This window comes from Cetorhinus maximus, chromosome 22 (genome assembly GCF_964194155.1).
Source record: "Cetorhinus maximus chromosome 22, sCetMax3.hap1.1, whole genome shotgun sequence".
Classification (NCBI taxonomy): Eukaryota; Metazoa; Chordata; class Chondrichthyes; order Lamniformes; family Cetorhinidae; genus Cetorhinus; species Cetorhinus maximus.
In genome coordinates, this window is record NC_135900.1 from 70,768,107 (window position 1) to 70,774,106 (window position 6,000).

Here is a 6,000-nt window from a genome sequence, read left to right on the forward strand (position 1 = left end):
GTATTTGATTAAAAAAAACAGGACTAACCAGGAACAACCTAGTGAACCTAGCCTTGTGTTGTCATGAGCGCCCCTGGACAGGAGAGGGGAAATAGGAATCAGCCACCTCCATTCAATGTGTTACTCTTTCTTTTCTGAAAGGTGAGGGCAAGAGCAGAACTAAATCTGTCTGTGATGTTCTCCACTGTCGGAATAGCCTTCTTAGAGTGCCTGAGGTTCATAGGGGGAAGCAATGGTGTTTTGTTATTGTCACTGAACTAGTAATCCAGAGATCCAGGGTAATGCTCTGGGGTTCGAATACCATCATGGTAGATGGTGGAACTTGAATTCAATAAAAATCTGTAATTAAAAGTCTAATGATGACCATGAAGCCATCGTTGATTGTCATAAAAGCCCATCTGGTTCACTAATCTACCATTCTCACCTGACCTATGATGTCAGATCTGCAGTAATGTGGTTGACTCTTAAATGCCCTCTCAAAAGGCATTCAGGTGGATCAAACTGCTAAAAAGCCGATAAGAAGGAAAGAAACCGGATGGACCACTCGGCACCTGTAATGATTGTAAGTAAAACCTTTCATACTGTTTTGGGGATCATGTGACTCTACAGACGAAACAGCTGAAAAAGCTTAGGGGCAGAGCTTTCTAGTGGTTCAAGCATGTAGCTTCATCAGGAGCTCCGAAAATAAAGCATCAGCAGAAGTTGTCCATTTCAGCTCCACTGCATCCTTGGGAATGGCCTGGTCAACTCTGGGTTAGTCTACATATAGACTATGTAGGTCCATTTTTAGGTACCAAGTTTTTAGTAATCATCGACATGCATTCCAAGTGGATGGTTGTGTATGATGTTAGGTCACCGGCAGCACCAATGTTTTAATGTACATGGCCTACCAGAAGTCTCTGTTTCGGATAATGGCACTGTTTTCACTAGTATGGAATTCTAGATATTCATGAGTTTAAATGGGATTAAACATATTAAAACAGCACCATATCATCCCTCATCCATTGGTTAGCAGAAAGAGCAGTACAAACTTTTAAAATAGATATGAAGAAATTATCCGAAGGAACGTTAGAAAACATGATTTTTCAAGGGGAGACTTTTCTCCCCGTCGAGCAGGTCATTCGGGAGCGGGCACGGAGCCAATCACCGCCCGCAATCGGCTCCACGCTGCCATTTTACGTGGGCGGGCCAATTAAGGCCCGAGCAGTGTGAAACATGGCTCTCGAGGACAGCGGGAGTGGCCGGGCAGCAGCGGGACTGCAATGACCGCCAAGTCTAATGGCAACCCGGTGGCCTGTTTGAATAGCGCGCAGGCAGCCTTGCAAAGGCTGTGCATCATGGCAAACAGAAGGGCTCCCCAGAGCGCTGCTGGTGAGCAGGCCAGGCAGGAGGATAGGTCAAAGGGGCACAGTACCCCTCACTTTTCTGACGAGTGCCTAGCTACCCTCCTGGAGGAGGTGGCAGCACGGCGGAAGGTCCTCATTCCTAGGGACAGGAGGAGGAGGCCCCAACACCTGATCAAACATGCCCAGGAGGAGGTGGCAGGCATAGTTAACTCCCACGATGTGGTGCAATGCACATGGGTCCAGTGCTGCAAGCATTCCAACGACCTCTTGCGCTCGGGAAGGGTGAGTACCATGTTGGCATAGGTCACTTAACACAGCAGGTAGGCTTTCTCCCAAATCACCCCCCCCCCCACCAACTCTGAGTGCAGTTACAGCATTGAATCATTCACGGCATGTGTCCCTTGCTGGGTGGGCCAGCAGATATTGCCCATGCCTAGTTCACCTTGAGAGGGTAGTGCTGAGATGGGTTCTGCACCCGCAGCATGTGTTAGACTGACACCCAGAGTACTGTTTTGGGGGCTACCTCAAGGATCTGCTCCTAGGCACAGTGCTGGAACTGCATAAACATGTCAAAGTCAGGGTGATGACATGCTGGGAGGGGAGCTTTCATGTAGCAGGGCACCCATCCATCTGCTGCCCTTGGCTATCTGCACGTTTGTGCGTCCTTGCTTTGCAAGGTTAGACCATGAGGTGGCAAATGTGATGGAGGCAACTTGTGGGCAAGGGGGCTCAGCCTTGGCTTCTTGGCGTGAGTGTACGGCAGCTACGGGGTGACGATTCACTGGAGCCCTGCAATGTCCCACTCAGGAGGGGGTGGCAGGGATACAATGGCAATCCAGGTACAGGGTGGACTAATCAATGCTCCTCTCTCCTTTTCAGGAGAAGACTGCACACTATGCCACCGAGCGGATGCGGACTGGCAGAGGCCAGGCCCAGTTGGCCGTAATCACCAGTTACGAGCAGGAAGTGATGGAGCTGGAGACGTACCATGTGCCCAGGTCCACTGGTGGCAGTGAGAATGGGGTGCCACAGGGAGGTAAGATTGCCGTGCATTGAGGTCACCATGTGTGTCACAGCAGCCATCCCACCGTTGAATGTTCAGTGATTGAAGCTTCCAACATGGGTTGACCATTGATTATGGAAGGGTGAGTGCGTACTGATCTGGGGGCCAGACATGCACATTGACATTGTCTCCACTTGAACTAATCAAACGTCCTTGTTCTTCCTTTCAGCATCACCGGAGCAGGGCCGAGAGGAGGAGGCAGAGGGGCCACCTCTCACACCTGAGGGCCCAGAACAAATAGAATCACCAGCGTCACACCATCTCTGCCAGGCAGGCACCAGCACAGATACTAGCACCTCGGTGGGAATTAGATTCTCGGCTAGTGTCCCAGGGCACAGCAGTGAGGACACTTCACACTCGCTTGAGGTGCAGGCGGAGTCAAAGAATGCCCATGGCGCCAGCAGTAGGAGGACTGCGGAGGACCAGGCAATGCTCAGTCGGTGGCTGATGATGTGCCTCTGGAGTCGTCCGTGAGGCAGCAGGGTATGCGGGAGGATCTGGTGGAGATCCATGAGGCTATGCGTGGCATGGTCTTCATGCTGGAGGAGTCTACGCAGAGCATCACCAATGCAATGAGCCTCATGGTCGAGCGCCATGCTTCCTCCATGGAGAGAGTGGTGACTCTCATGGAGAGGCTCCTCCAGGAGACCAGTCAGGGCCTCCTGGGGTTGCACTCGGACTTGCAAGCCTTTGCAGCAGCATTGACCTCAGCTGGTCAGTGCCAGTGTGGGAGATGGATTGGGCACCAAGTATCCCAGCTCAGTGCCCATCCATCAGTGGTGACTAGGGAGGTCCAAAGTGACCTCACGTCGGCACACGAGCTGCCTGTCGTCTCAGCAGGCTCCTCTCACGGCGCTCCGGATGAGGGCAGCAGCTCCTCCGCCCTTCTGCTAGTGACCATGGGATCCGACAAGCGGCAACTGGGGAGATGCCAGCCGTGGAACTGCCCGCTCCCTCCCCAGCGGGGCCATCAAAGGCTCCACAGGCCAGAGGATGGCCGCCAAGGTCATCAAGGCCAAAAGGACATCACAGTGAGCAGGCTGTCACAAATGCCCGTGCCAGCGAGGCTGTTAGACGTAGCTAGACGTAGCACCCGGAAACATAAACTTGAGGCACCTTAGGCACATTACGGGCTTATCACTGGTGGTTTTATGTCGCCCCGCTATGAGTTGATGACAAGTTGGTGTGATGTTGAACACCTTTGCATTGTTTCCTTTCTGCTTTATTTTGTTAATTCGTTAAATGTTTATATGTGAACATGGCTCAGGGTGATTCCTTACTTCTGCAGGTGGACGGGAACCCATGATGTTATGAATGACTTGTTTGTCATTGAGCTTTATTGACAAGGCACAAAGTTAATGTTCCTAACCAGGCAGATGTTGCTCTCAGGTATCGAGTATGAAGCCTGCAGCCCACGCTTGTCCTGCAGGTCGATCTGTGGTGTGCTAGCTGAAGGTTCGTTGGATTAAAGCCTTCCGGGTGTCCCTGCCTCCCTGGAGGATGCCCGAGTCAGCGTCTACCCCCTCAGCTTGGCCTCTGTTCTTGGATGGCGGAGAGGTGTCATGAGCCACATTTTGAGGGGATAGCCCTTGTCACCCAACAGCCATCCACCCAGCCGGGCTGGAGCACTGAAGAGCCCCGGCACCTGGGAGTGTCGGAGGATGTAGGCATCATAGGAGCTGCCTGGGTACCTTGCACAGACTTGCAGAATCAGCATCCTGTGGTCACACACTATCTGCACGTTCATGGAGTGGAAGCCCTTCTTGTTGACGAAGGCACCGGGCTCACCCGCTGGCGCCTTGATGACCACATGTGTGCAGTTGATTGCACCCTGGACACATGGGAACCTAGCAATCGTTGCGAATCCTCTGGCTCGTTCTGTCTGTCTGGCCTCATCCCAGCGGTAATGGATGAAAGTCATTGCACACCTCAACAGAGCATCTTGTCACCTGCTTGATACAAGCATGGACAGCTGGCTGGGAGACTCCGCAAAGATCACCCACCAACCCCGGGGGCATAGAAGTTGAGGGCATCCGTGACCTTCAATGCCACTGGCACGGGGTGCCCACCCACACAGTTGGCACAGATCTCAGGGCCTATCACCTGACAGAGGTGACTGTCTCCCTTGAGAGACGGAGTCTCCTTCTGCACCTCAGACATATTGAGGTAGCTGCTTCACCACCTGTAAACCCTGGCAACAGCATAGTGGCATCTTCTGCAGACCCTTCCGCCTTGCGATTCCTGTTGGCCCTGCGCCCCTTGTGCCTGCGGCTGTCCTCCCAAAGGTGGCTCCCCTGGAGGCTGAATGTGGGCTCCTGGCCTCCTCCCACCTCTGGCCCTCCCTTCCTCCTCAGAGGAAATGCCTCCAGTGGAGAGCACAACCACCATTTCCAGGCTAAGGGAAGGCTTCCTGAAACTAGCAAGGCCCCAAAAATGATGTTCCTGACCTGAAGCCTGTTGAAATGTCTGACAAATAACACTCGTGACCCCACTCACCCCTTTTATCCCGCCTGTAGATGAGGTTTATAAAAATGTGGCCTACCCGCCTACCAGTTGCACCCGTGCGACGACCTAAAGATCGCATGGACCCCGAAAAATCGGCGTCAATTACTGGCTCAAGGGCCTTAAGTGGCCTGTTAATTAACGGTGAGTGCGCATCGGAGACTATCGCGCGCCCGCCCCCCAAAATATCGCTATGGCAGGCGGTGAAGTCGGGACACTCGCCCGAGGTCACCGCGTGTCATTTTACACCTCGGTGTGCAGGGCCCTCCCCCGCATGCCAACGTAAAAATTCTGGCCCAAGATTTCTTCTCAACTATCACACAACTCCTCATGCAACTATGGGTAGAATTTAGCCCTTGTCGGGTGGGCTCGGCAGGGGCGGTTGGGAATCCAACCGGCGGAGAGGAGGAGGGCGAGTGAGGCAAGCGTGAACTTTGCGCATGCGTGCTTGAGAATCTGCCTGAGGCACAGGGCTGCCTCAGGGAGATGAAGAGTTTTCAAAAAGAAAATAAAGAAATGAAAAATGTTATAAAACATGTCCCCTCATGTGACTCTGTCACATAAGCAGGGACATGTTATTAGTTAAATTTTAAAATTTTTATTCTACTTTTATTTGCTTTAGAAAACCTCACACCGCACGCGGATGAGGTTTCCTAAAAAGTGCAAAGGCTGTTCGGCCTTTTCTCCTGCCCGCCAACCATAAGGTTGGACAGGCAGTGAAAAGTGTCAGTTAATTGAGACTTTAATGGCATTAGCAGGCCTTTTAATTGTCGGCGGGTGCACTGTCGATTCCTGCGTGTGCCCACCGGCCAAAGTATTGTGCGGCTGCGCGTTGACGGTGGGATGCATGCCCAACGACAATGTGCGTCATTTTATGCTCGAGCAGGTCAGGCATGTGCCCACCCACTGAGGTAAAAATTTTCCCCTACGGGTCTGAATTACTAATGAAATGCCACCTTTGTGCAAGATTGAGTCTGGTGTTGCCTAACTTAGAGGGGAAGATGGAGTCAGAAAGTGAATCATGATGTTCACAGTAAAGATCGAAACTTTACTGTGTGAGAGACAGTTTTTGTGCAAAACTTTGGAACT